The following is a 27381-nucleotide window of genomic DNA, read 5'->3' as shown; positions in this document are numbered from 1 at the left end:
ATGAGTTTATCTGGGAATGTGACACCAAGGAATAGACTGTGATAAGACAGAAGAATGACCCCCCGGAAGGAGAGAAAGCCAACCCAAGGGTCCCTTTCAAGTTGGCAACCATTATGAATATCTGCTACTTGATCATGTGGGAGCTTCTGAGGAACCTTTTAACATGCATCTCAGAATTGGCCACCCTGGGCTAAAAATGAGACAAGCATTTTTCTATGAGCTCCTGTCCCTCAGTGGTCAAGGGCAAGCTTACAGGCCTTAACTGTCCCCCGTTTCCAGATTGTCCATATCCAAGTGCCAAGTGGTTCCCATGGGACTCCTGTGTCACAGCTCCAACCTAGCCCTGGGGCCAGAAACCAGGGGCAGAGGCCAAAAGCAGGTGCTGTGAGGTTGCATCCGCACAAAGTAGAAGAAGCCCACACAGACCTGGGCACCATAGCAGTGTTTGAAATAAGAGGTGAAATTGAGAACACATGATATATTGCCCAGAATGTTTAGAGACACATGACCAGTTACAGTGAGAGAGTGGAATGAGAATCTTCAATGTCTTATCATGCATTCATTCATTCATTTATCCATTCAGTCACCAACGAATGCTGGGTAGTATATGAAGAGATAGAAGAATTAAAATGAGTCTAGCTGAGTTTCAGATACGACAGAAAAGAGACTATGTGATAGTGTGTGTGCTACGTGCTTCAATAGAAGTATACAAAAAGGTAGTAAAAGTATAGAAGAGAGATACCCAGTGTATTCTGTGTGTGGACAGAGAGGGGATGTGGGGAGAAGGGAGGTCATTTTCCTAGAGCTTACTCTTGAAAGATAAATAGAAGTCAGCCAACTGAGGAGAAATATGAGCATCGACTCTATATTCAAATTAAAATTTAGTATTTCAATATTAAATATCCTAAGTATGATCACTGTGGTTATGTAAGAGAGTGTCCTATTTTTAGGAGATACTTGCTGAAAAATTTAAGAGTAAAGTGTCATAATGTCTGCAACTTACTCTCAAATGATTCAGCAAAGTAAATATTTGGGGATGGGGAAAAGCAAGTGAACACAAATGTAGCAAAATGTTAATAACTGATGAATACAAGTAAAGGATATGTGTGTAGTTTATTGCACTAATCTTACAACTTTTTTAAATTTCCTGAAATAAAGGAGGGGGGAAAGTTAATTAATTGAGGGCCATGGGTAGGGGTTGGGGAGGAGCAGTCTGAGATGGGCTTGTGAGAGGGACACCAATACCTGAGGACACTTGGGACATTTTTAAAATTGCAGCAGTTGGCCAGGTGCAGCGGCTCACACCTGGAATCCCAGCACTTTGGAGGCCAAGGCAGGAGGATCATTTGAGACCAGTCTGGGCAGCAGAGCAAGACCCCATCTCTACAGAAAATACGATATTAAATAGCCAGGCGTGGTGGCACATGCCTGTGGTCCCAGCTACTCAGGAGGCTGAGGTGGGAGGATTGATTAAGCCCAGGAGTTCGAGGCTGCAATGAACTATGATCGCACCACTGCACTCCAGCCTGGGCAACAGAGGAAGACCCTGTCTCTAAGAAAAATAAATAAATTGCAGTGGTTAGTGGGACATCATGGGACATAAATGCTCATGATAGAGAAACAACAAAAATGAGACAAGAAAAGGGAGTGATCTGTGCTAGAGTGTTGGGCTGCATCCTAGAGGCCTGGGCAACATTGAATAATTTCATGCATCTTTTGTGTTTTAGATGGTCACTTTAGCAGCAGTTTAACAAGAATGGATTAGAAAAGGCCAAAACTGTGGCAAGAAGATTAGTTTTTATGTTATTACGGTATTTAAGGTTACAGATTCTATAGACCTACAGGAAAATGGTGCCAAGATAAAGTGAAGACAGCTTTGAAACTGCAGAGGGCAGAAGAGTCAACAGGACTTGGCAATCCCCTACACTCAGTGAGTTCCTAAGATGGACTTGGTCAGTTCAGTGATGAGTCTTTTAAACCCCAAAGAGAAGGAAGACTTGCGGAGGAAAAAATTTAGTTTTAGAATGTATTTAACCATGAAATAATGAATTAAGGTGCTTAGTTTATACATCAGGGGTTTATTTATCTTTTATCACCGTAACTAGTACTGCTTGCAGTATAGTAGGTATTCGATAAAATTTTTTAAACTGTGTTTAGAAATCATGATAGTAGATGGTAAAATGCTTTCTTCAGTTGCTGATACTTGGGGGAAATATGTTGTATATTTTGTTAATGTTTTCTCCCTGAGGGCTAAGCATTTGGTGAACATCTGTCTCCTAACACCTGTTGGACTGGTTTACCTGGCAGTCTAAAGTGAACATGTGCCAGGGTAGTGCCACTTAAGGTACCTTCATTTTTTAGAATCTATCAGATGTGTTTAGAATCATTTTTGTCTTCCACCAGCTAGTATTCTCAGTTTAGAAAGTACATGTATTTCTACTTCTTAGTAAATGTAATATATGACACGTGAATTTAAAGAACGTACAAAGTAGGAAACATTTATATTTCATACAACTTGAATTTTCAAATGCAAAAATTTCCTCTTGGGAGTGAGTCTTATGCTTTGGAGCAGGAATGACAGAACAGATATGGTACCAAAGCCAAGCTCACCTAGATATTGCAAACACACAGGCAAAAGAGGAGGTGGCCCGAGTGTGTCATCCGAGGGTCCCTTGGCATGGGAGCAGTTCCTTTGGCGGGTGGTGAACTGAGCAAAGAGGCAAATGAATGATAGATAGTTACAGAGAGAGAATCCCTACATTAAGGAAATATGACAAACACGAGGACTCGATTTAGCTTCTATGTCTAAGAGCCTTCCTTTGACATCCCTCCCCACCATGTCAGGGAGGCTATGTACTCTCATTGCATTCAGTCGTTAGCACTGCTCACACTGGTAATAGCTTCTCATTGTCTGCTTTCCTCTGGACTTTAGATAGCCCCCTGAAAGCCACCCACCTTTGTGTTCCCAGTGTTTAGATTGGTCCCTAGCACAATGTCAGTGTTCTGTAACTTTTACATACACGAATGAACAAATGGACAAATGAACATACATGACTTCCTAAAAGGATGTCATAGCTCTTGATAGTCATGACAGCACTAGTATTAACCTTTGTTTTGTAATGAGTTTCAATTTAATGTTGTTAAGGAAAGTACAGGATTTTAAAAACTAATACACACACATACACATATTCCAGAGTCTTTCTAGTGAGTTTGAATATTAATTTATAAAAGAATCTAACATCACATGCTTTAAAAAATAGTGTTTGTGGCCAGGTGTGGTGGCTCATGCCTGTAACCCCAGCACTTTGGGAGGCTGAGGCAAGCGGATTACCTGGGGTCAGGAGTTCGAGACCAGCCTGGCCAACATGGCAAAACCCTGTCTCTACTAAAAATACAAAAATTAGCCGGGCATGATGGCGGGTGCTTATAATCCCAGCTACTCGGGAAGCTGAGGCAGGAGAATTGCTTGAACCCGGGAGGCGGAGGTTGCAGTGAGTTGAGATCATGCCACTACATTCCAGCCTGGTGTGCAGATTGAGATGGAGCAAGACTCCATCTCAAAAAAAAAAAACAATTAGTGTTTGTGCCAGGCACAGTGGCTCATGCCTGTAATCCCAGTACTTTGGGAGGCCGAAGCAGGAGGGTCTGTTGAGGCCAGGAGTTCAAGACTAGCCCGGGCAACATAGTGAAGCTCTGTCTCTACAAAAAAAAAAAAAAAAAAGTACAAAAATTACTCAGACATGGTGGCCTGCACCTGTAGTCCTAGCTACTCAGGAGGCTGACGCAGGAGGACCGCTTGAGCCCAAGAGCTGCAGTGAGCTGTGATTGTGTACTGCTCTCAGCCTGGGCAACAGTGTGAGAATCTGTTTATTACTCTAAACACTATCACTATTACTATAAGAGTGACAGAGTTTATTACTAAGTTGTTGTTTAGGATCTGTCAAATACAGAGATGCTGCCCCAATCTGGTCAGATGTTTCTGATTTTATTTATTTATTTATTTATTTATTTATTCATTCAGACAGTATCTCACTCTGTCATCTAGGCTGGAGTTCAGTGGCGCAATTACGGCTCACTGCAGCCTTGACCTCCTGGACCCAAGTGAGCACCTGAGTAGCTGGGACCACAGGTGTATGCTAGCATGACCAGCTACTTTTCTTATTTTTTGTGGAGATGGGGTCTCACTCTGTTGCCCAGGCTGGTGTTAAACTCCTGGGCACAAGAGATCCTTCTACTTGGCCTCCCAAAGTGTTGAGATAGCAGGTGTGAGCCATTGCACCCCGCGTCTCTGATTCTTTTGATTCCATTGAAACTAAAGTTTCAGTACATCAAGAAAGAAAGCAGCCCAAAGGAACTCACACTGTCCCTTTATTCGCTATCAGGGACAATGTTAATAGGGACCGCTTCCAGCTGTCTGCACAATGCCCTTTACTGTCCAAGACCAGCACTTCCAAGATAGTGTGGTTCATTTGGTCTTAGGAACAGATACTGAGGAGTTGGTCCATAATCCACAGCAAAGCTCTGTAGGCACCTGATACCATGGAGAGGTGTTCTGACATTGGTATACATCCCCCAAGGCAGAAACTGTAGGTTCTGAGTGACATCTCATCATAATTAGTGGAAGCATTCAGAGGCAAGCAAGCATAATTCTGGGCAGAGAAGGGCTCCCATCATAAGAGTTTTGCAGACCGCATACTCTTTTATTTTGTAACAATGCTTGTAATTTATCTTTTGGAAAGAGGCACACAGATCTTGATGTAACTTGTGTAATAGACACTGTTCACTAATGAAATATCCTTTTCAAATGAAAGGAAAATATTAGTTTCCTACATCAGGTGCTGTATTAGTCCATTCTCATGCCGCTAATAAAGATATACCCAAGACTGGGTAATTTATAAAGGAAAGAGATTTAATTGACTCACAGTTCAGCATGGCTGGGGAGGCCTCAGGAAACTTACAATCATGGTGGAAGGGGAACCAAACAGGTCTTTCTTTACATGGCGACAGGAAGGAGAAGTGCCGAGCAAAAGCGGGAAAGCCTCTTATAAAACCATCAGATCTCATGAGAATTCACTCAGTATCACAAGAACAGCATGAGGGTAACCGCCCCTATGATTCAATTACCTCCCACTGGGTCCCTCCCACAACACGTGGGGATTATGGGAACTACAATTCAAGATGAGATTTGGGTGAGGACACAGCCAAACTCTATCAGGTGCTTATGACCATTTTAAAACCTGAAACAGTGGTATTCCTATTGCAAATTTTCTTAGAAAAACACCGTTAGATAAAATGCAACAAGCAATAAAATAGCATTTTATATTGTAGAATGATAACTTTTATTTTCTCCTAAACATATTGACTAACCCATATCTTTTTTTGAGACAGAGTCTCACTCACTCTGTTGCTCAGGCTGGAGTCCAGTGGCACAATCTTGGCTCACTGCAGCCTCTGCCTCCTGCGTTCAAGCAATCCTCCTGCTTCAGCCTCCCAGGTAGCTGGGATCACAAGTGTGTGCCACCATGCCTGGCTACTTTTTGTATTTTTAGTAGAGATGGGGTTTCACCACATTGGCCAGGCTGGTCTCAAACTCCTGACTTCAAGTGATCCACCAGCCTTGGCCTCCCGAAGTGAGCCACTGTGCCTAGACATATCTTTATATTAAAAAAAAAAAAATCTAAAGTCCTGTTTGTAAGGACTCTTTTCCCATGGTGTTAGACAGACAACATAATGCTCTATAGCAAACCACCCCAAACTCAGTGGTTTGTATCAACACATATCTGTTCTCATACTTACAGGTCTTAAGGTTGGCTGAGGTTTAGCATCTATGGAATGGGCTCAGCTCTTGACTCTGCTTAAGGCTGTGGGTAGAGGAAACCAGTCTTTAGTCAGTTGAAAATAAGCTTGCCCTGTGTTTGGTTCATGAGGTTTTGCCAACATACGTAATTATTAAACTTTCACTGAAAATGTTTAGCAACAATATTTTTTATGAAATGGGAGGGTAAAGTGAGAAAACTTACAACTGGAGCAGTGCCTTACCTGTAGTAAGTTCTCAAATAATATTTGGGAAAAGAATAAAACAATGGAATATAAAGAAATCAGAGATGATAAAATTTTCTTAAAACTGTAACTAAGCAAACCTTGGACAAAACCTGACAAAGCTAAGCAGCAGAACGCTTTTTCCCCATTGCCTTTGTCATCAGTTATGTGAATAACATCTCAGGAGGACTTCAGGCTTGGCATGGCCCACACACATTATCTCTGCTCCTTGCCGAAAACCCATCAGTAATGCTGAAGGAGTAGGATAGGGATAAAGAATGTTTTGAAAGATGGGAGACACATGGATCAGTGGTAATTAACAGCACAAAACTTACACCTACAAATGTGTGTGTTGTTGGGGGTTAGTTAAGAGTCAACTTTCAAGAAAGGGGAGCCTTCAGGTACCCCTTAAGGTGGATTCATGGTGGGACTGAAAATTCAATAATTAATGAAATATTGTATAAAGAATAATTAAACTGTACTGGGCATGGTGGCTCATACCTGTAATCCTGGCAGTTTGAAAGGCTGAGGTAGGAGGATCAGTTGGGGCCAGGAGTTCAAGACAAGCCTGGACAACATAGCAAGACCCCATCTCTAAGAAGAAATACAAAAATTAGCTGGGCATGGTGGCACCCACCTGTAGTTCCAGTTACTCAGAAGGCTAAACTGGGAGCACCACGTGAGCCCAGTAGGTTAAGGCAGCAGTGAGCTTTAATTGTTCCACTGAACTATAGCTTGGGCAACAGAGCAAGACCCAGTCTCTAAAAAAAAAGGAAAATCACACTTCCAGATTCCCTCCTCAAGAGTGTAGTTAGGAAACCACTTCTCTCCAAGTATAAAACGTGAGGTTGGCCGGGCGCAGTGGCTCATGCCTGTAATCCCAGCATTTTGGGAGGCCAAGGCAGGCAGACTATGAGGTCAGGAGACCGACACCATCCTGGCCAACATGGTGAAACCTTGTCTCTACTAAAATACAAAAAAGTAGGCAGGCGTGGTGGTGCACACCTATAGTCCCAGCTACTCGGGAGGCTGAAGCAGGGGAATTGCTTGAACCCGGGAGGCAGAGATTGAAGTGAGCTGAGATCGCGCTACTGCACTCCAGCCTGGCAACAGAGCAAGACTCTGTCTCAAAACAAACAGACAAACAAAACGTGAGGTTTAGTCTCCAGCAGTGTGCCATAGAACTTTCCGTGATGATGGAAGTGCTTTATATCTGCATTGTCCAACAACTAGTGGCTCAATAGTCACCTGAAACGTAGCCAGTGTGGCTGCACGTGGTGGCTCATACCTGTTATCCCAACACTTTGGGAGGCCGAGGTGGGTGGTTCACTTGAGCCCAGGAGTTCAAGACCAGCCTGGGCAACACGGTGAAAACCTGTCTCTATAAAAAACACAAAAATTTGCTGGGCATGGTGGCACACACTTGCAGTCCTAGCTACTCAGGAAGTTGAAGCTGAGGCAGGAGGATATCTTGAGCCCAGGAGGTTGAGGCTACAGTGATCCATGATTGCACCACTGCACTCCAGCCTGGGATACAGAGTGAGACCTTGTCTCAAGAAAAACCCACAAACAAACAAAAATACACGAAATATGGCCAGTGTGACTGAGGAAATGAAGTTTAGTTTTAATTTTGATTCAAATAGCCACATATGGCTAGTGGCTGACATATTGGACAGTGAAGCTCTAGACTCAGGAATACTGGGCACTGCTGAGAATGGGATGGATTCTCTTGTAGAAAAACAGGAAGTGAGTAGAATTCTTCAAGTGACTGCTGAGATCTGTCAACCTCTTCTATTACATGGGGCCCAGGTTGGAGGATTCCTTTCTGACAAAACTATGCTGCCAAATTTATATGAATAACAGAATAATATTAATATTATTAATATATTAATAAGAATAATGTTCAGTTATTCCCAGTAGAGCAGCCAGCACTCTAATTCATCACCCAGTGACAGCACCCTCACACAGAGTCAGCATTTGTTACTGTCGTTTTGTTTTGAGATAGGGTCTCACTGTATTGCCCAGGTTGGCCTTGAACTCCTGGCTCAAGCAGTCCTCCATCCTCAGCCTCACATCCATCAGCATTTTAAATGCCTTGCTCTCAAATGCGACTAGGTAGCCAAGGATCACCATGCATTTGGGGAAAGCTGCCCAGCTGAAATGGAAATCAATGCAAACGGAAGAAAAAGAACTGAAACAAGACATGGGAGGGAACATAAGAAAAGAAAAATACTTTTTTTAAGAGAGAAGATATTGCAACCTAAAACAAGATCAGAGGCTATATAAAAGATTGGAGGCCAGGAGTGCAGAGGAACACGTTTCTACATCCAGGCGCCTCCTGACTCACCTGAATTCCAACAGAGCACAGTAAGCGCCAGTTCTCTGCCTGCCCTGGATTGGGCCCTGCAGTTGCAGAGAAAGCTCAGGAATAAAAATGGAGGTAAATCTTTAAGTGATTACCTGTTCTCCTGACCCACCGGCTACAAATCAGGCATTCCCACCACCTTCTCCTCAGGTTCGATTGATTTGACAGAGCAGCTTACAGAGCTCAGGGAAACATTTTACTTACGTTGACCTATTTATTATAGTGGATACAGAGGAACAGATGGGAAAGATGCATAGGGCCAGGTGTGGGGGAAGGGTGCAGAGCTTCCATGCCCTTTTCAGGGGCACCACGTTCCAGGAACCTCCGCATTTTCAGCTGTCCAGAAGCTCTGCGAACCCAGTCCTTTGAGGGTTTTATGGAAGCGTCATTACATAGGCTTGATGGACTACATCATTGCCTATTGCTGATCAACTCAACCTTCAGCCCTTCTTCCCTCCCTGGGGGTTGGGGGAGTGAGGCTGAAATTCTAACTCTCCAATCTTGCCTTGGTCTTTCTGGTGCCAGCCTCCATCCTGACGCTACCTAGGGATCCCCAGTCATTAGTCATCTCATTAGCAAAGCAAGATACCCTTATCGGTCTGGCCATTCCTAGGGCTTGAGGAGCTTTGGCTAGGAAACAGAGATGAAGGCCAGTGGATCACTGGAGGGCTCCCACTATCTCACTTTTGGGGCAGAAGTGGACATTCTGAGGTGGGGAGTGGTTGGTTCAGAACCTCTGACTTGCATGTTCAATCCCAGACAGAGAGACATCGCTAGGACCTGCCGGGGTGGGTAATCTGCCCACATGGCAGTCACCTGCAGGTGTGGGTGCAGACACATCTAGCTGAGAGTTGAGTGCTACCATTCCAGATGCCCATCCCCAGAAAGAAAATCTCAGACCAGTAAAGCTCTGAATGGAGGTTTGATCTGAATACCAAGGACAATATAAGCAGAGTTGCTTTAAGGATGCTATTGCTGTTGTCCATGGGTAAGACCCTTTATGCCTGAATTATTTTGATTCCAGATTGAAGGAAAAACTGCTAATTTCAGTTAGTTTTATAGAGGCTGGAGTTTTGGGCATTCCTGTTTGACTGTAAACTCTCAATAAGGTAGGGAAATAAATCAGAAATCATGGGTGTGCATTTTTAGAGACGTTGACAGACTTATTTTGCAGTTGGGCCTTCAGGGCCCAGAATCTTTTAGCATCCCTGCCCTAGTTGAAATCAGACACACCCTCTCCCTGGTATCCAAACAAAGCTAGTTCAGGTGTTGCCCTGAAGGGATTTGGTTGATGTGAAGTCCCAAGTCCTTAAATTAATCAACAGGAGTACTTCCTGGATGGGCCTGATTTGATCAGGTGAGTGGTATGTAAGTTCTCCTTTACAGGGGAAGACACCAGGACTTGGAGAGTCCCACTTCCCACCTCAGACGCTCTCAAGATGGTGACCTCTCTGGGTTTTAACACCTGGAACAGGCTGGGTGCGGTGGCTCACGCCTGTCCATTCCAGCACTTTGGGAGGCCAAGATGGGAAGATCAGCTGAGGTTGGGAGTTTGAGACCAGCCTGGCCAACGTGGTGAAACCCCATCTCTATTAAAAATACAAAAATTAGCCGGGCATGGTGGTGCACGCCTGTAATCCCAGCTACTCTGGAGGCTGAGGCATGAAAATTGCTTGAACCTGGGAGGTGGAGGTTGCAGTGAGCTGAGATTGCACCATTGCACTCTAGCCTGGGCAACAGAGCGAGACTCTGTCTTAAAAAAAAAAAAAAGCGCCTGGAACAGGCAGAGCCTGGAGGATGCATTTGGACTTCCCATCTGTGCCAAATGTGCCTTGGAGAAAACCCACATAGCTGAATGACTAAAGTCAAGCACGGGAAGGGATCAGCCATGTAGCAGTGCCCCATGTACCTTGGCAGAAAGGAATTTTTCTGTCCATTGACATTGTAGGTGTTCAGTTTGGAATCAGTCAGTTTGGGGAGTCGCCACCCATCAACTTGTCAGTCCCAAGGGCACTCATGAAGCAATCGCCCATTGCATCGGCCCCGGGGCCGTCCTGCATCACAGTGAGAAACGGGAGACTTCCACAGAGAAAGTGAAGGTCCAAGGTCCAACGTTGTGTGTCCAGAAAAAGGCCAGACTGTGCCCCTGTGGAGTCCTCTGATGAGGCAGATGAAGAATTTTCATTCATTGGGAAACCCAAGGAACAGGAGGCAGAGCCTGAGGAACAGGAGGAGGGCTCAGCCAGCCAGCCAGCCAGGCTGTGGCATTTTCAGGACCAGGTGAGTGACAAGAGGAAGAGAGATTGGCCGGCATTGGAAAGCAGTGGAGCCTGGAGTGATAGAAGCAGGCAGCTTCAGAAGAGAAGGAGGTGCCTGGCACCTGGAATGAGCGGATGTCAGTGAAGAAGAAGAGGAAGAAACCGAGGATGAGGAGATGGGACGGCAGTGCAGCACCCTGTGTCAGGGAGCACAGGAGAGGAGACAGGAAGGTGGGGGGCATGGGGGTGGGAGGTGGGGGGGTGAGGAGGGTCGTCCTGGGGAGCTCAGAGCAGATCTGAGTATGGAGAGTCCACAGACAGTGAGGATCAGACAGAGCCTTGCCTGATGCAGGCCCTCACTGAGAAGGAAGAAGGGCTGAGTGACAGTTCCAGAACCTGAGGCTGAAGCATTGAACCAGAAGGAGCCGGAGTAGGAGGCAAAAGTCACGCTGAGGAGGCATGGTGCCCCCTCCAGACTGTAGGAGACCAAGGAAGAGCCGGCGGAGAGCAGGCGGGTCCGCACTACTCTGGATGCGCTCAACACCAAGAGGAGAGTCAGGAGCAGCAGGAGGCATGGAAAGTTCAGAAGCTAAAACAAACAAGGGGGCAGAGATGAGGAAGAAGAGCTTGAGAAGGAGGAAGCAGAAATTGAGCACCTGCGGAACCTGGCTGAGGAAGAGCAGCAAGCTGAGCTTCAGGCATATGGCAAGGTCATTACCAGCAAAGCCATTCAGGGCAAATATGAGAAATATACGAAAGAGATTTCAGTGCCCCCACCCTGCAGGATCATTTCAACAAAGCCATGCTTCCTAAAGTCATGCAAGAACTTTGGGCACTCTGGTTATACCAAATACACCCATGGTGGGGATTGAGACACCACCTCTTTCTACCCAACATGGGGCCAAGAGAATACCCAGAACACAAAGTTCTTCAAACGAAAGGCAACTGAAGCACAAGATGTAGTTGAGCCACCATTTGCCAAGAAGCAGAAGACTACGTAGGAGTCAACTCCTTGTTCTCCCAAATGTGGAACTCAGGGGGAAGTCTCAGCATCTGGTCCTTGATTTGCTTTTCCTGTTATTTACATGGCCCCTGAATCCAGCCTTTGGACCCACTGCCATGCCTGTGATACTGCGTAGCCCAGTTTTTGAAGGTGCTTTGTGAAATTTACACTTGTGCTGAAAAACCCCCCAGAAAAGCACTATCCAGGTAGGATTAGAGGTTTCCCACTTATTTCCAGGAAATCTTAGGTTTTATCAATGCTAAGACTTCCCATATTTACATGAGATTGTTCTGATTTTTAATTTTAGAGATGGAGTCTTGCTACATTGCCCATGTTGGATTTGAACTCCTGGGCTCAAGTGATCCTCCTGTCTCAGCCTCCTAAGTAGCTGGGATTACAGGCATGTGCCACCACACCTAGCTCTGAGTTTCGTTTTCCAGCCCCTTAGCTTGGGTCAGAAACATGGGCATGTAAGTGGACAATAAATTTAACCCTTAGGGTTAGGGGTAAAATGCCAGGAAATCTAAATTCATTGAAACTTGTTTTTCATTTTTGGATGAAGTCCATTTTTCTAGATGAACGTACTTTTTGATCCATTTATGTGTTTGTATCAAGAAATAAAAGAAATGCACACACACACCCCAAAAGAGAAAAAAACATACAAGAAGGAATGCAGTCTCTGTGCCAGGCCATTCCCAGTGTTTCACTGGTGCCCTGGGGTCCACATGCTTTTTTAAAGAAGACTAAGCCGAGCACAGTGGCTCACGCCTGTAGTCCCAGCACTTTGGGAGGCTGAGGCGGGTGGATCACCTGAGGTCGGGAGTTCGAGACCAGCCTGACCAACATGGAGAAACCCTGTCTCTACTAAAAATACAAAATTAGCTGGGCGTGGTGGCAGGCGCCTGTAATCCCAGCTACTCAGGAGGCTGAGGCAGGAGAATCGCTTGAACCTGGGAGGCGGAGGTTGTGATGAGCCAAGATTGCGCCATTGCACTCCAGCTTGGGCAACAAGAGCGAAACTCCATCTCAAAGAAAAAAAAAAAAAAAAAAGAGACTAAAGTGTGCCAAATCTGCAGTAAATTGGAGAATGTCAGAACTGCCTCTTAGACCTAGAGTGTGGCCTGCACATCCAGGTTCATGACACAGCATTGTCTTTTGAAAGTAATGTGCCAAAGTCAGATGTCAACCGAGGGTTCTACACACAGAATTTGGAGAGAGATCTGTAACTCTGATGGAACACGTCCAATTAGCATGCTGGGGAATGACACATCCCCCAGTGTCGTGCTGCTCAAACTGGCCTGGACCATACCCTACTATCAAAGGAATCGGCCTCACATTTGCTCCTGCTGGGTGAAAGGAAAGTGTCAGAGAAAAGAGGAGCGTCCCTACAGACACAAGAAGTCTACAGATCTGGATGATCCCCTTGCTGATCAAAATGTTGAAGACTCATATTATGGAATCAGTGACCCTGTAGCAGATAAGCTTCTAAAGCAGACTTCAACCATGCCTCACCTGGACCCTCCAGAGGACAAGACTCTCACCACATTAGAAGTGGATGGTCTGGGTGAAACAGATCAGAGAAATCATTTCTACCAGTTTGGAGAGATTGACGATCACTCTAATGCAGAAGCAGCAGGGTGCTTTCACCCAGTTTTCCACAAGGCAGGCTACAGACATGGCTGCTGAGAAGTCCTTTAGTAAGTTGATTGTAATGGCCACAGACTCAACGTGAAATCAAGAAGATCTCAAGCAGCCAGAGGAAAAGAAAAAAATAGACGGAACCACGTACTCTGGGATGAAACTAGAGCCTTTTCCAGAACTGCCATGAGCTCTTCCTCCTGTTGCAGCAGAGGATGCAGCGGCCAGCTACTTCAGCCTACCCCTAAGTGATCCTCCACCACTGCGGTGAACATTGCCCTGCCACCCCCACCACTCCCCGTACCATCAGGTTTGGGGCCACACGTGTTCCACCTCATTCCTTTCATGAAGACTCTAGGACCAATCCTTTTCAGGACCCTCAGAGGATGGGAGCTCATGCTGGAAAATACAGCAGCCCCGAGCACATTAGCACTACTCTGGGGCTCTGTGGAAGAGAGGGCACTTAAAACTCCCAGTAAATGAATTTTGGAGTAAATATATTTTTCCTTCCTTTGTAGTTTCCATGGTAGCTGAATATGCTCAGATACGGACAGTCGGTGAACGACGGCCATGCTTCTCTACACGTGTTCAAAGGAACAATGGCCTTCAAGTAAGCTGCTGAGGACACATCTGGTTACAAATACATGACTAATAAAACCTAATGCCTGATCCCCTCACCTCTGTGGGAATAAGTGGCTGGGTGAATTGGAATGCCCGATGGAGCTGCCATCTCAATTACATGTTCATTTTGTACCTTTTCGGTGGGGGTGGGCAGAGGGAGAATTGATCTTCAGTAAAAAACTTTTGGGCCGGCTGGGCATGGTGGCTCACAGCTATAATCCCAGCACTTTGGGAGGCTGAGGTGGGTGGATCACTTAAGGTCAGGAATTTGAGGCCAGCTGGGCCAACATGGTGAAACTGCATCTCTACTAAAAATACAAAACTTAGCCGGGCATGGTGGCAGGCGCCTGTAATCCCAGCTACTAGGGAGGCTGAGGCAGGAGAATCTCTTGAACCCGGGAGGTGGAGGTTGCAGTGAGCCGAGATCGTGCCGCTGCACTCCAGCCTGGATGACAGAGTGAGACGATATCTCAAATAAAACAAAACAAAACACCTTTGGGCCATTTTTATGTCCATGGGGGTATTTTTCTTTGTATCATCTTTGAATGAAAGAAAGAAAGAAGGAAAGAAATAGAAAGAGAGAGGGAAAGAAAGAAAGAGAGAAAGAAAGAAAAAAAAAGAGAAAGGAAAGAAAGAAAAGAGAAAGAAAGAAAAAATTGCTAGTACTAATCACTGCAGTGGTGTCAGGGTGATTTAACTCCTTTGAAGTCACACCCTCAGACAAGTAGAAACCAGCATCCAGCAAAGCCCAAATGCTTTCTTTCCTCTCCTTTTCTTTATTACTAAGGGAATCGGACTGATAGTTTTACTTCTCTATACCACCAAAAAATAAAATAAAAAAATAAAAATTACTTTGTATTCCTGTCAGTCGGATGGAAACACAAATTTCATGGAGCTGTGTATTATTGAAGAAACCTGGTGTCTGGGATGAAATTCTTTTCAACGACGTCCTGTAAGACGCTTTCTTTAACAAACGGAAATGAAAAGCATGGATTGTTTGAATGGAAGACTTGTGACCTGCAGCTGGAACTGTGATCTTCCACATTCACCTTTGTGTGTCTTCAGGGGCTCATTGGAATTTCCTGCTCTGGGCAGGGGACTGTCTGTTTGGTCTTAGAAAGTTTGGGTATAACTGTATTATAGATGATAAAGGAAACTTGATGTTGTGTTAAAAAATAAATTTTAAAAAAGAGAAGAAGGGAGAAATCATGAAAGAATTAATTCCAGCAATTTTCACCAAACTGAAGAAAGAATTCAGATTGAAAATGAAAAATGTCATATGCCATCCAACAGAACTATATCTATTCAGCAGAGGGCATGTACAGAAACATTTATGACAGCCCTATCTCTAGTATCCCCAGAATGGAAGTAGTCACAAGTCCATCCTCATTAAAATTGGATACATCAATTATATATATATTGGAACAAGAATGAATGAATTGCTACCACATGCAGCGACGTGGGTGAATCAGACAAAATTAATGGTGAATGAAAGAGACCAGGAGCAAAAGAGTACATTTAAAAAAAAAATACATATTTTATAATGATTTCATGTCTGTAAAAATTCAAAAACAGGCAAACTGATCTACGGTACTGGAAATTACAATAGCGGTTCTCATGAGGGGCAGGTAGTGGCTCTTGGTAGCGCTGTTTCTTAATCTAGGTATTAGTTACACAAAATGTTTGTTCATTTTGTAAAACGATTTGTACTGTTCCGTATGTTATACTTCAGTAAAAACAACGTTTTTCTAAGTTCCATATCAAAACACACCATAGTGAAATTTGTGGGGATAAAGAGGAGATGCAAAAAGCTTTGGTTGTGGCTGGGTGACGGTGGGGAGATAAAAGGATCAGGACAGAATAACTTAAGACTTCTTAAAAGTATTACTGGGAACTAAACAACAATGGAGAAATGCCTGTAACATTCTAAGGGGAAATTATGTCCAAACTGTCAATCAAGTGAGAAGGTAAAATAAAGACATTTCATAAAACGTAGTCTCAAAAAATTTTCTGCCTATGCATCCTTTCTCAGGAAGTTTCTAGAAGACATCACAAATACACGAACAGGGAAGACAGAGGACCCAGGGAACAGAGAAGAAGGGAAGATAATTTCCAAAATGATGGTTGGAAGCAGCTGTAGAGCTGCAGGCTTGGAGATGAATCCAGGCCCTGTGGAGCAGGATCGAGGATGCTGCCAAGAAGTCAGTAGCCCAAGTGGTATGAGAGGAAGTTTTAAAGTTCTGTTGGAGAGTATGGTGACAAATAGTGATAGGAACCTAGAAAGCTAAGCAAATGGAAACAAAAAAGATAATTACTAGCTACCAGAAAACAAAAAGATGTCCAAGAAAGGAAATGCAATGAGGGTCCACTACAGTGAAAAATATTTACACAGTTGTTGAATAATATGAATGTTAATTTAATTTTTAGGCCGGGCATGGTGGCTCACGCCTGTAATCCCAGCACTTTGGGAGGCTGAGGTGGGCAGATCACCTGAAGTCAGGAGTTCGAGACCAGCCTGGCCAACATGGTGAAACCCTTTCTCCACTAAAAGTACAAAAATTAGCTGGGTGTGGTGGCATGTGCCTGTAGTCCCAGCTACTCTGGAGGCTGAAGCAGGAGAATCACTTGAACCCAGGAGACAGAGCTTGCAGTGAGCCGAGATCGCACCACTGCACTCCAGTTCAAAAACAAAATTAGTTTTTAAAAATGTACGTATTGGGAAATTAGGAGGAGGAGAAGGGGGAAAGTACATTGCATTGTGAGGAAAAAGTTAAAAAAAAGTCTGAATCCTAATACCCTATCATAGGAAGTCAATATTATGTTTTATATACGATGCATATATGTTATTTTGATAATTTTAGAAACAGTATGAGGAGAAAAATAATTGGTTCATCTGCAACACAGAATTATTTATTGCAGTAACTTCTATTTAATTTGAGAAAATAAAACATTTTTCTATCCCTTCTGAAGGAAACCTTTAAGTACACTTTAATTTTTTATCTAGTTCTGTAGTGTACAAGGTAAGAAAATCAAATTTAAAACATGCTTCAATTTTCTGAATTATGTTATTGGTAATAATTACAAAAATGGACTTAGATTATTTGAGTGTGTTGCTTAGCTTTTGCCTATATTCCTGTCTTAATTGTGAGCCGAAAATAGGTTTATTTTTGTTTCAGTTTTTGTTTTGAGACAGAGTTTTGCTCTCGTTGCCCAGGCTGGAGTGCACAATCTCAACTCCCTGCAAACTCCGCCTCCTGGATTCAAGTGATTTTCCTGCCTCAGCCTCCCAAGTAGCTGGGATTACAGGTGCGTGGCACCACGCCTGGCTAATTTTTGTATTTTTAGTAGAGATGTGGTTTTGCCGTGTTGGCCAGGCTGGTCTCAAACTCCTGACCTTAGGAGATCTGCCCTCCTCAGCTTCCCAAAGTGCTGGGATTACAGGCGTGAGCCACTGTTCCCAGCCAATTTTTAAAAAGTGCACATTAATTCAAATAAGTGGAATGGTAAGATACAATACGTATGGTATCTTTGCAGTTTTCCTACTGAAGCAGTTAATCCTAGAAACTTCCAGAATTTCAAATGGTAAAGAGAAGCATGGAGGAAAAGATGTTTACCTTTTTTGTGAGTTACTAGTATCAATCATTTTTCCAGCTTAGAGAAAGTAGCAATACATACATACGCAAACACACAGTTTTTTCCCCAAAATATTGAATTTCAGAAGTTCTCAATCATTCTCATGATAACTATTTTTGTTGTTTCCAAATCTTGACAAGAAACTTGAGAATGAACTAAGCAAACACTGGAGTTCCCTCCTTTTCAAAGTGCTGGCAAAGCACAGCTTTGGATGAACTCCATCAAGTGCTGCTGGCTGGCTTGTCAAGACAGAGGCTACGATTCTATGATAGGGCAGAAAGAGAAAGGCTGAGTGGGGAAGGTTGTACAGAGGACCCTCCTTATCTTAAGATGCATTATGAGAGTCCCTGCAGAAAAGATTAACAAATAATCTAATACCAACTTGTGAAATTAGTCCTCATTCAGGCATCTCTCTCCTCTTAGCATCTCTAAGTCATTGAACAGTCTCTCCAGTGCTGTAAACATTAAAGCAAAGCAAATGGATAGCACAGTGAAAATGCTAATCTAGAAGGTGGAAAATGTCACGGAGCCTATGAAAGTGATGTTAGAAAACAGCTTGAACTGGCTGGGCATGGTGGCTCAAACCTGTAATCCTAGCACTTTGGGAGGCCAGGGCAGGCGGATCACCTGAGGCCAGGAGTTCAAGACCAGCCTGGCCAACATGGTGAAACCCCATCTCTACTAAAAATACAAAAGTTAACTGGTGTGGTGGCGCATGCCCATAATTCCAGCTGCTCGGGAGGCTGAGGCGGGAGAATAGTTCGAACCTGGAGGCGGAGGTTGCAATGAGCCAAGATGGTGTCAAAAAAAAACAAAAACAGCTTGAACCATAGGCTAGAGTTAGACTAATAAACAATATAGAAAAAAAGAGTAAGATAAGGATGATAACATAATAGGTGCTTCCAAAAAGAATGACAAGAATATTTAAAAATTTAAGGGCAGCCCTTAGAAAATTGACAAGCCTCTCCTTAAATATTTGTGGGGAAAAAAATGACCATTTTAATGATCAAGCTATACAAGTCCAACATGAAGCATATTATATTGTGCTAGCATCCATTTTTGTAGAACAGAGCTTTCCCCCAAAGAAGGGAGCCATGGGAGGCTAAAGTGAGAGACGAGACTGAGTTTGGCCTGGGCCATGGAGTATGACCGAACTGGCTGAGTGAGCAGGGGAAATGGGACCAGCTTAGGAAGGAACTTGAATCAGAATGAGGAATTTGGACGGTCATCTTTGTCACATGTTCACCAACCTGGGGAGATAAAGATAGTCCCAGGGCCGGGCGTGGTGGCTCACGCCTATAATCCCAGCACTTTGGGAGGCCGAGGCAGGCGGATCACCTGAGGTTGGGAGTTCGAGACCAGCCTTACCAATGGAGAAACCCTGTCTCCACTAAAAATACAAAATTAGCTGGATGTGGTGGTGCATGCCTATAATCCCAGCTACTTGGGAGGCTGAGGCAGGAGAATTGCTTGAACCTGGGAGGCGGAGGTTGCGGTGAGCCAAGATCACACCATTGCACTCCAGCCTGGGCAACAAGAGCAAAACTCCATCTAAAAAAAAAAAAAAAAAAAAAAAGATAGTCTTTACCAGGATTTACTACAGAATTTTCAAATTGGGGATTTTTTTTTTAATTATGTAAGGGAAAAATTTACAATACATTGCAATTAGCTAATAGAATTATTATTTTATGACATTTCTATTTCAGTTTTATACATGTGTATACCTGTGTCACAAGGCAAATATTGGTCTTACTGAGTGTCATGTAATCCAAAATTTGGGCTGGGTACAGTGGCTCATACCTGTAATCCTAGCACTTCAGGAGGCCGAGGCTGGTGGATCACTCGAGGTCAGGAGTTCGAGATTAGCCTGGCCAACGTGGTGAAATCTCGTCTCCACTAAAAATACAAAAATTAGCTGGACCTGGTGGTGCACACCTGTAATCCCAGCTACTCGGGAGGCTAAGGCAGGAGAATCACTTGAACCCAGGAGGTGAAGGTTGCAATGACCCGAGATCACACCTCTGCACTCCAGCCTGGGTGACAGAGTGAGACTCTGTCTCAAAAACAACAAAAAACAAAGTTTGAAAGACACTGATATAGAGGAAGCGTTATGGTTCTGTTATAGATGAGAACCCCAGAAGCCCTAACTGAGTCACGTTGGAGAACAGCACCAGAATGTGAAGTCTCTGGGCTGTGGTTTCACAAATGTCCCCATGCTCCAATCCCAGTGCCTCCCTGCATGGTACATTGGCTCAAGGGCCCTTTGCTTGGCCCCACTGCCCACTGCTGCTGAATCCTTCTGTCTCCCCTGCTGCGTGTGAATCTGGGTCTCATGGTGGAAAAAATGTGTGTTTTGGGCTCAGCTGGACCTGGGTCTGAAGCTTAGTTCAGCCCCTCACTTTACAGGTGAAGTTATGGAGCCATTATGATACTCTGTTGCCTCTTCTGTAATAGTGGGGGAAATAATACCTATTTCATAGGGTTGTAATGAGGATTTAAAGAATATATGTCACCTCCAATCAAGCTGTATTCTACTTCTAGGAGCTCATCTGTGGAAGTACTCATGTGCACAGATTCCCATACATGGATGGTTGATTGCAGTCTTATAAAACCAAACATCTGGAAGGAGATTAAAAATCTAATAAGGGGCAGGCATGGTGGCTCACCCCTGTATTCCCAGCCGAGGCAGGTGGATCACTTGAGGTCAGGAGTTTGAGACCAGCCTGGTTAACATGGCAAAAGCCCATCTCTACTAAAAATATAAAAATTAGCTGGGCATGGTGGTGCATGCCTGTAGTCCCAGCTACTTGGGAGGTTGAGGCAGGAGAATCACTTGAACCTGGGAGGCGGAGGTTGCAGTGAGCTGAGATTGCGCTACTGCACTCCAGCCTGGGCGACAGAGTGAGACTCCATCTCAAAAAATATATATAAAAAATAAAGGATTGATTTATTTTTAATTATGACATAGCAATATAATGGAATACTATGGAGCTATTTAAAAGAATGAAGTATACCTAGGTCTACTTATATGGAAAGATACCTGCCTCACTGCTTGGTGGAAAAAAAAACAAGTTGCAAAATCCTGACCCCATTTTTTTTTTTTTTTTTTTTTTTTGAGATGGAGTCTTGCTCTGTCGCCCAGGCTGGAGTGCAGTGGTGAGATCTCAGCTCACGGCAACCTCCGCCTCCTGGGTTCAAGTGATTTTCCTGCCTCAGCCTCCTGAGTAGCTGGGATTACAGGTGCACACCACCATGCCGGCTAATTTTTGTACTTTTAGTAGAGACGGGTTTCACCGTGTTGATCAGGCTGGTCTCGAACTCCTGACCTTGTGATCTGCTCGCCTCGGCCTCCCAAAGTGCTGGGATTACAGGTGTGAACCACTGCGCCTGGCCTGATTTTTAAAAAATACATAGATTATTGGACATGCATAAAGAAATGCTATAATACCATAAACATGGCCATCTTTGGGAAGTAGAATTATGAAGGACTTTAGATTTCTGTTTTGTAAAATGTTTTATTATTTATTTTATTTATTTTTTATTTTTTTATGTATTTATTTTTGAGATAGAGTCTCACCCTATTGCCCAGGCTAGAGTGCAATGGTGAGATCTCGACTCACTGCAACCTCCACCTCCCGGGTTCAAGCCATTCTCCTGCTTCAGCCTCCCGAGTAGTTGGGATTACAGGTGCCCACCACCACACCCAGCTAATTTTTGTATTTTTAGTAGTAGAGTTTCACCATGTTGGTCAGGCTGGTCTTGAACTCCTGACCTCAGGTGATCCGCCCACCTCGGCCTGCCAAAGTGCTGGGATTACAGGCGTGAGCCACTGCACCGGCTGTAAAATATTTTACAATGAGCATATGTGACTTTCATATTCAGGAAAAAAATTTCGCTGAAAACACACACACACACACACACTCACACACGTATATGTTACCTAGCAGAGCAGTTCCAAGTAGTTAGTGGTTGTTATGAGAGTTCCACTTCCAGCGTGGGTGCGCTACATCTTTAAATATTCCTGTAGCAATGAATAGCCACTGTGCCTAGGGTTTCTGTGTGAATACATACCCTCTTTTTTTATTCTTGATAGATTCATTATTTTAGTTGAGGCCTTGTTCTCCTTTCCTTCATTAGCTTTAATCAGCAGGCTCGGGGCACCTGTCACAGGGGATGCCATCATTCATTTTAATTTTTAAAATTATAGTAGCAATTTAAGCTCATCCTAAACATGAAAAACAAATCTGCAGTTAGTAAAGTAAAACCTTAAAGTCACCAATTTCACCATGCCTTTCAGTCCCACTACCCAAAGATGGCAGTGGTTCAGTGTATGGGCTTCACAGCTTCTATACATATGCAAATGTGTGTGTGCACTTGTTTTTTTGTCTTTTGAGACAGGGTCTCACTCTTGCCCAGTCTGGAGTGCAGTGGCACAATATCAGCTCACTGCAGCCTCAACCTTCTGGCCTCAGGTGACCCTCTCACCTCAGCCTTCTGAGTAGCTGGGACTACAAACATGTGCCACCACACCCAGCTGATTTTTGTATTTTTTGTAGAGACAAGATTTCGTTATGTTGGCCAGGCTGGTCTTGAACTCCTGGGCTCAAGCAATCTGCCTGCCTCCACCTCCCAAAGTGCTAGGATTACAGGCATGAGCCACCATGCCCAGTTTGCACTTGTGTTCTTGTTGCACAAGTATGATCATGAAGCATATAAAATTTCTTTCCACAACAGAGATTTATATATACTATGTCTTTTTTAAGAACTGCATAATATTCTACTTTGTAGATGTAATTTATTTCACCATTCCCTTATTGACATAATTTTCACTATTGTTAGCAGAGCCACAAAAATATTCTTTTACCTATATCTTTGCACACTTCAGTGAGCAGATCTGTAAGATAAATTCCTGCAGGGGAACTAGTATTGGTCAAAGGGTATCCATGTGGATAATTGTTATCATGTTGCACTGACTTACATTCCCAGCAGTACATGTATGAGTTCCTTTTCCCCTACACACTTTTACCTGCACAAGTTGAGTATTCTTTACACAGAATGCTCAGTACCAGACATATTTCAGACTTCAGACTTTTTAGGATTTTGGAATATTTGCATATACATAATGAGAGATTTCGTGGGCATGGGACCCAAATCTAAACATGAAATTCATTTATGGTTTCATATACACTCTATACAGGTAGCCTGAAGGTAATTTTATGCAATATTCTTAGTAATTTTTGTGACCCATCACAAGAAGTCAGGTGTTTTAGAAATTTTAGAAAATTTTGGATTTTGGGTTTTCAGATGAGGGATGCTCAACTGTATTGTGTATTATATATTATTGTCTTATTATTGCTTTTATTTGTTATTATTTTTAAATCTTTGGCAATTCAGTATGTGAAAAAATGGGTGTCATTGTTGAATTTAAATTTTTTTCATCAGACTGAAGACATCATTTCTTTATTGCCACCATCCATTTGGAAATGTTGTGCACGTTCTGCAAATCCAATTGGAAGTCTGGCCTAGAGTTTGGTTAGATGGTGGCGGGGAAATAATATGCTTAGAAACGTGGTCCTGGATAGAATGTTGAGGAAAAGTAGAGAGAGAAGATGTGTGTGGGAGACAGATTGGATAGTGGCATATTTTTTGCATAGAAATCTGTTAGCTGTATGGCTGCTGTTTCAGCATCCCTGAATCCCTCGCCTGGCTGAAATGGGCCATCTATCTATTCACCTTTGTTCACAACGATAGAAATCGTGTCCAGTATTCTCTATGTGCTTTTTCTCCCTGAAATCTGGCATCATAATGATTCAGCATCTGGAGGAGCCAATACAAGTGAATCAAGTTTGCGTTCATCACCCAGCAGTGCCTCGTATGCCTAAGGGATTTCATGGAACTTCATTTCAAAATCATAGTTTGAAATGGTCATGTTTCAAACACCTATAAAGAAACTTTAAAATGTGGCAAAATGTAGACAGGGCCTTAAATGTAGGAAGAATGTTCAGATAACTTTGCAAACAGCTTTTTGGTGATAGCTCAGTTACTTCTTGCCTCATTAGTTGTCCTTGGTGCATAGGACATCCATGACCCAGCATAAGTCAATCATAAAGTTTGTTCCAATACACATTATTTCTCCCTTTCAGAATGAGTGGCCTTGGCAGATGTGAAACCTCTCTAAGCAGGGAATGTCACTAAAGGGGGCACACAGAGAGACTGTGCAGGGTCACATTGTGATGGAGATATGGGTAAAGAAACTCACAGACACCATTGTCTTTTCCATCATTTAGGATGTCTTTACTGATTTGTTCATTTCACCATCCAGAAATACCAAATTATAAAGGATGTGATTCTTTCTGACTACCCAAGACATCCAAAATTCAATCTTTTTTTTTTTTTTTTTTTTTTTTTTTGAGATGTAGTCTCACCCTGTCGCCCAGGCTGGAGTGCAGTAGTGCAATCTCGGCTTACTGCAAGCTCCGCCTCTCGGGTTCACGCCATTCTCCTGCATCAGCCTCCCAAGGATCTGGGACAGGCACCTGCCACCACGCCTGGCTAATTTTTTTGTATTTTTAGTAGAGACAGGTTTCACCGTGTTAGCCAGGATGGTCTCAATCTCCTGACCTTGTGATCCGCCCGCCTCGGCCTCCCAAAGTGCTGGGATTACAGGAGTGAGCCACCGCAACCGGCCCCAAAATTCAATCTTATGCAAACTTCAGTTGAGGATGTTTCCCCTGATTCTTTCGCAGCTTCCACGTCCCAGTAGTTCTCTGTTTTTAACCTATCAGCTGTTCTCTATGGATGTCATGCCTTGAGATGTTTTCTTCCAAACACACAGCATACACAACTAACTCACTGTTTCTCTTTTTAGAAAATTAAGCAAATATGTATATAACTGCATATGCGGGCGTCTGGTCAACCAGAGGCAACAAACGTGACCTCACAAGTTTGAGTAAACTCAGTCAAAAGCAAGGGAATGCAATACGGTAGTCCTTTTATGGGTTAATATGATCTCACCCTCCCCCCACCACAGTAGTGATCTTTCTGTTCCTAAAAGGGGAAGGGCCCTGGGCTGGGAACCCCTTCAGTTATCCCTTCAGTTATCCCTTCTGAATGGTACAAATCTCCTTCATCCCATCCCTCTGATGGTCCCAGTTGGTTGTGGTTGGCCATGAAAGGAGGTAAATGGCTCGAGATCACGCACCTCATCCCCCACCTGAAAAAAGAATGGCTCAAGATCACGCACCGCATCCCCCACCTGAAAAAAGACATTTCACATTCACATTTTGCTGGTGATGGGAGCCCTGAGTCAAAACCTGTATGTAGAAAACAGCCCAGGAGACGGGTTGCCTGGTCACTGGCGCTGCAGCACACCGAGTTCCCTGCTCTGGGTCAGGTTGTTAAGGCCGCATGAGGATGTGCTGCTGTAAAAGTGCCTGCTTTTTCCAATTTAGGTTCACCAGAGTGCGTAAATCCACTGACAGCTCTCTTCAAACAGTTGTTCTCAACTTTAAATAAAATTTTGAAATAACACCGAGTTTGCCTTTTTAAAATTTCAATTTTAAAAAAGACAGGGCAGCAGGAGGGTATAGATTGGGGGGCTATGGAAGGCATTCTACTATGGGGGAAAGAGCACACATCTTTCAGCGTTTGACTTTGAACCCTGACTTCACTAAACATTTGGCTATATGACCTTGGGAAGGTTATTTTTAAGCTTTGATTCCCTTCTCTGGGAGTAGGAATAAGACTCCTTTGGAGTCTTGTGGACATTTATGAATAATAACTTCAGCACAGCATAGGGCTGGGTGTGGGGTCAGGGCTGAGTAAAGGTGAGCTTGCTCATCTCCTCTCCATCTCTTTTTGTGTCACACTGTATCGGCGCCTTCTGTTTCTGCAGTTAAGGGCAGCGCTGGATGTCGTGGTGATGCTGACCCTGAGGAAGTGACAACCCACTTCCTCAGGGGAAGTGGTGGCATAGACACAGGCAATCATATGTCATTCATAGAAGCAAGTCCCCGGCCACTGTGGACCACTGACATCTGAGGAAGGTGGGAAGAGGCTCAGAGGTAGGAGCTACCACCCCAGCTCGGGGGTTACTCACCGAGCTACATGGCAGTCTCAGGGTGGGGACAAAGGTCAGGGGGCCCACCATCCCGAGAGGTTCCTTCCTTGGTGAGCTGACAGGCCAGCTTCTCCCTGAAGTTTCTTGCAACTGAAGCTTCAGTTCTGGCAAACAGACTACGGACCTAAATCCTAGGCCCAGCAACTGCCTCCCCAGGCAGGTCCCGTTCCGTTTTTGAAATCACTGCTCCTTCTCAGCTTTCTCACCTGCCTCCCTGGAGAGAGAAGGTTCAGCACCGGATGCACAGCCACTGCGGCCCCTGCTCTGTGAGGACTCTTGAGCCTCTAGCGGGGAATGACCCATGCTACTTGTTAAAAGGCGGCTCGGCCCCTCCAGGCTCCTCCTGGCCAAGGAGCCTGCGTAGCTGCAGGATGTAAAGCCAAAGGCCATCAGAAGGATGTGTGGAAAACACTGCGGTTAGGAATGAGCAGACATTCCTAATGGAGCATGGACCTCAGGCTGATTGTGATCTGAGACAAAACAGTGCCAAGTGCTGCTAAATCTTTAGAACACTTGTGGACAACAGCAAGAGAGATAAAGACACACAGACTCTCTCACAGGAAGGCTCTGTGGTATGGAGGGAAGCAGGAGCTTTGGCGACGGAGGGTGGAGGCCCCTTTCTGGTTGTCTTGGGACAAGTCATTTAGTGGTGGTGGAGCTAGGGCTCATGGTGGCAGTCTTGCTGTCTCCCCATATCAAGGTCTTGCTGTGTGCCAAGCACTGTCAGGTTCCTTGTAGACATCATGTCCCAATAGCCCTATGAGGTAGGTACTATGATTATAGCAATTTGATTTTAATTTTTTTTAGGTTATCTGGTGAGGTTGCAGATCTCTCTGTTTAGATGAAGAATCTCAGACTCAGAGGTGAAATGATATGCAGGCAGAACCAGTCTCACTGTTCTCTGTCTTAATGTCCCTCAGCCTTCATTTATCATCTGCAAAATGGGAATAAAAAATACGATCTCATAGAGTTAGAGAAATAATGAATAATTCACAAGCCTGTGGTATATAATAGGTGTTTGGGCCGGGCGTAGTGGCTCACGCCTATAAACCCAGCACTTTGGGAGGCCGAGGCAGGTGGATCACTTGAGGTCAGGAGTTTGAGACCAGCCTGGCCAACATGGTGCAACCCCGTCTCTACTAAAAATAGAAAAATGAGCCAGACATGGTGGTGCATGCCTGTAATCCCAGCTACTCAGGAGACTGAGGCATGAGAATCACTTGAACCTGGAAGGTGGTGGTTGCATTGAGCCAATATCATGCTACTGCCTTCCAGCCTGGGCATCAGAGCAAGACCCTGTCTCAAAAAAAAGAAATAAAAGTTGTTAGGTGTGGGGTATTTAATGTTGCATATTGCCTTCCAATTAAAAAAAAAATTGCCAGGCTGAGCACAGTGGTTCATGCCTATAATCCCAACACTTTGGGAGGCCAAAGCGGACAGATCGCTTGAGCTCAGAAGCTCCAGACCAGCCTGGGCAACATGACAAAACCCCCATTATATGGTTAGGCTTTGTGTCCCCACCCAAATCTCATCTTGAATTGTAATCCCCACCTGTCAAGGGAGAGACCAGGTGGAGGTAATTGAATCACAGGGGCCATTTCCCCATGCTATTCTCTTGGTAGCGAGTGACTTCCCGTGAGACCTGATGGTTTTTTTTTTTTATGTTAATAATGGAGTTTAATATTTTGTTTCTGTGCAATCTTGT

At 44.1% G+C, this 27381-nt stretch overlaps 1 protein-coding gene and 2 pseudogenes across 1 annotated transcript in view; 2 read left to right on the top strand and 1 right to left on the bottom strand.

Moving 5' to 3' along the window:
• The window catches only part of HMGB1 (high mobility group box 1), a 153559-nt gene that overhangs the window by 60420 nt on the left and 65758 nt on the right, over positions 1–27381 (top strand). The gene's annotated exons all lie outside the window — the stretch shown is intronic.
• LOC134738015 (zinc finger protein ENSP00000375192-like) lies at positions 12409–14398 on the bottom strand (annotated as a pseudogene).
• Positions 12596–15915, top strand: LOC129011187 (pre-mRNA-splicing factor RBM22-like; annotated as a pseudogene).

Source organism: Pongo pygmaeus, chromosome 14, assembly GCF_028885625.2.
Source record: "Pongo pygmaeus isolate AG05252 chromosome 14, NHGRI_mPonPyg2-v2.0_pri, whole genome shotgun sequence".
NCBI lineage: Eukaryota > Metazoa > Chordata > Mammalia > Primates > Hominidae > Pongo > Pongo pygmaeus.
This window is presented reverse-complemented; position numbering and strand designations above follow the sequence as displayed.